A 7,766-nucleotide genomic window follows, 5' to 3' on the forward strand; every position below is an offset into this window, starting at 1 on the left:
ATCTCTACTTTCCGTCACCTGGGCTGACAAGTTTGACCCCTCATAAATTACTTGACTTCTGGTCTTTCTCTTGTCTAATCCAGTCCATGTAAGAGCATCCAAGTCCATTTTATGACAAACAGAAAAGGAAAGCAATACAGAAACAAAGCTGTTCTTGCCATGCCCTTGCTCAATAACCTTCTATGACTCCCTACTGCCCACGGACAGCTCCATACTCTTGTATGGTGTTCAAACTGTTGCAGTTCTTGATGCCCCTCTCTTCCCAATCCAGTAACCAGCCACTTCCATCCACTTTGTTAACCTTGGGGATTTATTTATAGAGCTTCTAACTTTGTTACTACTGTTCCCCTACCTAAGATATCTGTGTTTCTTCTCCTACCTCACCCAAGAACATGCAGAAACCTAGGTCAAGGACTTCTATAGTTGCTTCTTTTCGGCGAAGCCTTCCACGGACCTCCCTGGCTGCAACACTCCCTCTATTCTGCTCCTCTAACCCTTGGCTTCCTCAACCTCTATATGCCTTGGTTTCCTAATCTGTAAAATGGGATGATGATAACAATATGCGCATCATGGAGTTGTGGGGGTACTAGATGAGACTGTCCATTTGCAGTCCTTAGAAGCAGGCTTGGGCACATTGCGAATGCTTCATAAATATTAGTTGATCATGTCGTTGTTGGTATATTCGCAGTAAAGATGTTTTGCAGTAGCAATATTTGTTTGCGCCTCTATTACCATCATATATCCCTGTGTTTTACCTGCATCTAGCTTTTCCTTTACATTGGACGCTTCTTCAAGGCCAAGGGCTTCAGCTTAGCCATTTTTATTTCTTAATCCTTGGGGCTAAGCAGTGCTCTGCACACAGTTGGCCCTCAGTTCTTGTTTGCAAATTTTATGTCATGGATATATTGGAAATTCACAAAGACTCATGATATAATTCCTGCCCCACCCCATCCCCGCAATCTCTCATCTGGTTGGAGACAGTAAACAATTAAATAATATCATCTGGTACCAAAAAGTGTCAAAAGTGCAGAAAGTGTAGAAGGAGTCTGAAAGAGCAGAAAGCAAAGAATGAGTCAAAGCCGTTCTTTCAAAGGGGAGAATCTGACCTTTATCCAACCTTAAGGGGTTGGATGAAGAGAAGCAGGGGCTCCTCTAAAGAGGAGAAAGAGTCAGAACATTAGTGCAGACAGGAGAGAGGGCTGTCCCCTCAGTGTCTACATTTAAATAAATGAAATATTGAGTCGAATATTAGTGAATCGAATGAAGAAAACACAAATGTAAGTGCACATGGTCTTAGGGACACAAGGGTATTAGTCACAGTTTTAGCTTTTGGGGGAAAATGTTGTATTAAGTCAACAGTCACATTCACCGCTGTACCTCACATAAATCATTGAAACACTCTTCTGCTTCCAATCTGTCCCTACACATGGGAGAGGTCTTCAGGTCTTAAGGGTGGTTTCCAGCATCTCAGTCTGCGCCTTGCTCATACATTCCAAGTGACACTCCTTGGTGATGGCTGTCACTGAGGAAACTTGCAAACGTGTGTGGAGAGAAAGCTGAAATCTCAGGCTCCTCCTCAAATCATCAAATTTATGTTTCATGTTTTGGTTTGTACTGATCTGCTAATTAGCAAACACAATATAAAATGCCATGAGGGAGCAAGGGAGAATTTTAATAATTATACTGTATGTTATTTTATTATATATTTATATTTATAGTGTATATAACCTATATCCTATATTTGTGGTGTATAATTACATTCTATATAATTACATTTTAAAGTATTTATATACAAATAATATGTGAAGAAAAGTATAATTCTGTAATTATAATAGGAGCCGGCGCATTTCGAGCTGTTATTACGAGCCAAGCATTGGTATAAACATTTCGCTGTGAGCCCTGTAAGACCCCCAATGTCTAGTTCCCTGACTGTCTCACTTGACAGACAAACTCAAGCTTTGAGAGTTAATGCAAAATGTTCCAGGTCAACTGAGGGCTCCGATGAGATCTGTCCCCTTAATGGTAAACACCGCGTTACGTGTTGACTAGCCCATTGGACCTCTGCAAGTACAAACAGGAGGAGAGAATGTGATCTCTTTTAAGGAAGCTTTTATTTTCTCATTTCACAAATAAAGCTGGCTGCGCTCGAATGATGCTTTTGTTGTTGTTGTTGATGTTTGTTTGTTTGTTTGGAACTAGTCAGTGTGATGAAAATTCTTACTCAAATCTCGCACTCCCATCTGCTGTTGTAGTTTATGATGTCTCTGAGCAGGAAACGCACAGATTTGCATGCATCTTCCCTTAAAATTTACCAGTGGACATTACCGTTGGCCACTGGTGACTGTTTTGCATTTAGCTAGTGGCTATCATTGACTATTTAAAATTTTTGATTGTTCACAAATACCTACACAGGTAGAATATGGAGTCATGTGTTAAGAAGGCCATTCTTTGGCAGAGGGCTCTGCGTGATGACGGCATTTCATACACAATCTTTTCTAGAGCACAAAACTTACCCACAGATCTTTTATTGTATTTCAGAATGAGTAAAGGCTTGTCCTGTCCCATCGAATCTTTAAGAAGCATTTACAGTTATTTTTTTTCATTTAAAATAGGCAGTCTGTCTATTGTGCTTTCCGTGAATTTATGTTAAGTGACTACAGCCTGGTAATCTCTGAGAAAGAATTGAATAAGGCACAGTTCCACCTCTCAGGGGAGTTTGCAGCCAGGGATGGGGGGTGGGGGCAGACAGAGAGGAAAGAAAGGAGAAATGATTGTGATCAGCAGGAGTGAAGGTTCTAGAAAGAGGAATCAACTGGTGAGGAAACAGAGTTAGGGAGGGGCCAAGTAGGGCACAGCAAGTGAGATTTGTGGAATTTTAGTTTATTCTGGAAAACTTGGAAGACATAGAAAAGTCCCCCCTTAAGAGCCACTCAGACTCCTGCAACCAAAATCACTGGATGTTTGATTTTTCTAATCTCCTATTGGTGCACATTTAGAACTTTTCCCCCTTAATATGTGAAATAGCTCCCTAGTTTCGAAAATGCTTCCTTTGCGTACTTGGTGGCAGAATTTATTTCATTCCTTTGCTTTCAGTGAAGGTTTTGGCAGCAAAGTGGGCAGTTTTGATTGTGCTAGCCAAATTTAAGTAATACCAGGGGGCTGCCACAGAAGAGGGGACCTGCGTCTTGGTTTGAGGTGAGTTCTCAGTGGACACGAAGCTACTACTATGGTCAGTGTCTCCAGTCTCTCTCACAGGGCCTTCTCTTACCTAAGGGTTTACCATGTTTTGGACAGAGCGGATGCATGAGGTGTAGGCAAGAGAGTATGAGATTCATCTACCGAAGGTAATGCGGTCAAAGTTACGTATTGGAATCTGGTAACCAGAAGATTCAGAATTGGAATCAGCGAATAGGGCACCTATTTTTCTCTTTCCTTCTCCTCTTCCTTCTTCTCTCCCCTTCTGTGTCTTTTCTCTGTTTCCTTCTATCTCATCTCATCTCTCTCTCTCTATCTGTCTCTGTCTCTCTGTCTCTGTCTCTGTCTCTGTCTCTCTCTCTCTCTGTCTCTCTCTCTCTGTCTCTCTCTCTCTCTCTCTCCTCTTTCCCTTTCCCTCCCTCTGTCCCTCTCCGCCCACTTCCTTTCTCTCTATTTCCTCTCCTTGTCCTCCCTCTTCTCTCTCCCTCCTTAACCCATTTATATTTGAATGCAGGTGCCTCATGAGGTCCCATTAGCACATCTCCTGCATCTTCCTACATCCTGACTCCTGTAGCTATTACCAGGAGAGGAGACTGCAAGGTTGCCAACCAAACCAATGAAAATGTGATCCCTCAGAGCCTATGTTCGCAGGTCTTGCTTGCGATAAGCGTTAGGAATACCTAAACAGAATGTTCTGTGAGAGGTACATTACGAAGCCAAATCGCCAATTATCCTATCGTCTTTTAATATGATCACCAGCAATAAATATCTGTGACTGTGGCTGACTGAACACCTCATGAGGAATTAAGACTTTTTTTTAGACTCTGAAAGGAAGCCGCGTACAGAAAGAACATAGACAGAGTGCAGATTAGTCGCTAAAGTACTGATGTGACAATTGATTCAACTCCTGTTTTAGGATATCTTTCCTCTAGAGTAAAAAGTGAGTTTGTGTTTGTAAATACCCTGGTGACAAGAATCTCTTTTTTCCCTGAAGAAAGAGATCCATGTATAACCGAATTTTCCCAGGAAACAAAGGAGGGAGGGAAAAAAAAGCAATAAATCAAGTGAGTTTTTATGATCCCTATAAGCAAAAACATACTTCAGTTATGATGGATTGTGTTAGAGAGTAAATTAGATTGCATGGAGGCTGTGTACTAATGTTGATATTTACAGTGTTTAAATATATCGCCTGCTTCCTCTAAATGCAGCTCATTCATTGGCTTTATGTTATGAAGGAAATATCAGAATAATGAGCTGTTTTTTTCTCCCTGTCTTCATAGTTTAATATCATGCAACTGTTTATTAATAAGCTCCAAACCCCAAAGGATTTTTCTAATCCTATTCTAATATCAGACTAAATTTAATAAGATTCATTCTTCTCCCTGCTGCATATGCCTCATTCATTCATTTATTCAACTAATATTTATTGAGGGTCTCCTATGGTGGCAGGCACTGCGCTGGGCCTCGGGAATAAAATCTTGAAACAAGACAAGCTTGGTCTCTGCCTGCAAACAGGGACAGACCAAGAGGGGGAAAAAAAAAGAGTAAATGGGATGAGCCAAGAATGTGACCAGGCATTTAAGGGCGTATATTGTTTCTCTAATTTAATGACTTTGAGATTTGAGGAGAGATCAGAGTTTAGAATATTTGGAGAAAAAAAAAAAAAAAGCATATTTGGAATGGAAGGACTATCTCCTGGGCCTATGGAGGGGTGATGTCTTGTAATTTTCTCATTTTGCTAGGTCCCCTTGGCATTGTTGAAATTTTACGAGGGTTTGCTGTGTTCCTTCGAGGCAAACATAACTTTATTCAGGTTACCAGAAGGAGGCAATTGAATTCCAGATACAGGACAAGATGTCTTGCTGATGGTGAGGTCAGAGATGAGGAGAAATCTTCAGAGAGGATGAAAGCCTGAAGCCTTCACTTCAGACAAAGGCCTGACCCAGGTTTTTCACACTTGAAAGGATGCCAGATTTCAAAGGGGCAGTGCCAGAGGAGCTAAAGGCAGGCATCCAGGAAAGCTTGTGAATAGAGGGATTTTGTTTGAAGTCGAGTTTTTGAGGACTTGATGGGGTTGGTGTGTGTGTGTGGCGGGGGTAGGGCGGGGAACGGAAAAATGCAAGTGCATGCTTTTTAATCACAGAAATTCTTGCTGAATTTTTTTTTTCTGTATGGAATATGAGCGTTTATTTGTTTATATTAGTCCTTCCCTCTTTCTCAGGTCTGGATGTGCTAAAGATCCAGCCTCTGTCCATTTCTTGCACCGGCTTAGAACCATCTCTTAGACTGTGCTGTTGTTTTTGTTGGTTAGATCTCTAGAGATTGATCTTTTTGAAAAGTTATGATGTTCTTGATGACACCGGAAAATATTGAGATCAATCTTGTGTGTCCATTTTTCCGTCATCCATCCATCCATCCATTCATCCATCCATCCTGAACATTCATGTTAAAGGCAGCAGCACTGTTTTGCTTAATCATATCACCTCTGCATTCTTATCAGTGAACCTGGAACAACTCTTTCAGCCTATGGCTGGAGAACCAAGAAAAACCGTGACCATGAGTGAAAGTCACATCTTTGTAAAAGCAAACAGCACATGCACTACTCATTAGTATGCTGCTTTCTCTTTTCATACTCTTCCTGTGAAAGTCATCGTTTGCACACATGGGGCAGAAAAGAGGGTGGAAGAGGTGAACAGATCATCTGGACTTCGAGTGAAGGTTCTAATTGTCCTCTGGGCTCAAGATAACTGTGGGAAATCAAGGTGGCTCTAAAGGAAGATCTAAAACAAAAAGAGATGATGAATCTCAATTTATAAAAAAGAATCCTCACTAAATAGTGGTCATTATAAAAGTGAATTACATCTCAAGGCACTGAAAAGAGATGCACGGCATGAAAAGGTCACTGCCACTTGCCTGGGGGATGGGGATAGGGTGATTTCTATAGAGAAGGCCTGATTAAAATCTCTTTTACATCCTATTTTTAATATTTTGAGGAACCTCCAGATTGTTTTCTGTAGTGGCTGTACCATTTCGCAATCCTACCAACAGTGCACAAAGGTTCCCTTTTCTCTACATCCTCACCATCCCTTGTTGTTTGCTGATTTATCGATGATAGCCATTCTGACAGGCGTGAGGTGATGTCAAACTGTGGTTTTAATTTGCATTTCTCTGATGATTAGTAATCTTGAGCATCTTCTCAAATGTCTCTTGGCCATCTGTATTTCTTCTTTGGAAAAATACCTATTCAGATCTTCTGCTCACTTTTTAATTGGATTGTTAGTTTTTTGTTGTTGAGTTGTATAAATTTTGGATATTAATCCCTTATCAAATGTGTCATAAGCAAATATCTTCTCTCATTCAATAAGTTTTCTGTTCATTTTGTTGATCTACCTTTGACCCAGCCATTGCACTTCTGGGTATTTGTTCAAAGAAAACCAAACACTAGTTCGTAAAGATCTATGCACCCCTATGTTCACGGCAGCTCTATTCACAATAACCAAGACATGGAAGCCACCTAAGTGCCCATCGACAGACGATCAGATAAAGAAGTTATGGTTCATACATACAATGGAATATTAGCCAAAAAAAAATGAAATCCTACCATTTGCATAACATGGATGGACCTAGAGGGTATTAGGCTGAGTGAAACAAGACAGAGAAAGATAAACGCCTCATGATTTCACTTATCTGCAGAATCTAAGGAACAAAAGGAACAAACAAAAGGAACAAACTAAACTGAAAACAGACTCACGGATACGGATACGGAGGACAATCTGGTGATTGACAGAGCGGAGGGGGATTGGGGCATTGGGTGAAAAAGGTGGAAGAGATGAAGAAGTACAAATTAGTAGTTACAAAATAGTCATGGGGATGTAGAGTACGTGCAGGGAACATAGTCAATAATACTGTGATGGCTGTGTGCAGTGCCAGATGGGTGCTAGAGTAATTGAGGGATCACTTCGTAAACTATAAAATGTCTAACCAATGTACTGTATACCTGAAACTAATAATATAAATAAAATATAAGTAAACTAATAATATAAATAAACTAATAATATAAAAAAATTTTTATATTATTTGATTCTTTTTAACATTCCGTTTCCTCCATACTTTTTCTATTTTATATTTTTAAGAGAAAATGATTTCTTGGAAAAAGAAATATTCCAAATTTGTTTTGCTTGTAGGGAGGAGAGGTGGTATTTAAATCGATTCTGTGTAAATAGATATATTTTTGACATGCGAGGTTATTCCAACTGAGCATCTCTCAGTTTTATGTATTATGTCTCTTCTTTCTTCTCTCTACTTTGTTTTACTTTTAGAAGCTAAAACAGGGCCTCAGCCATCTGTTTATCTATTTCAGCCAAATTCACCATTCAGATAATGTACATTTCACAACTTAAGCCCACTTAGAGATCACTTTTCACCACTTAAAGAACATTTAGCCATGATTCCAGGAATAGAAAGTGTATCCTGAGACCCATAATGACTTGATGGGAGAATAAAGGATCATTTGTTATTCAGCAAGTATAAAATTATAACAACTTCCCTCTATGTTTACAGATGAAGGACAT

This window comes from Pteropus vampyrus, unplaced genomic scaffold, assembly GCF_000151845.1.
Source record: "Pteropus vampyrus isolate Shadow unplaced genomic scaffold, Pvam_2.0 Scaffold40, whole genome shotgun sequence".
NCBI lineage: Eukaryota > Metazoa > Chordata > Mammalia > Chiroptera > Pteropodidae > Pteropus > Pteropus vampyrus.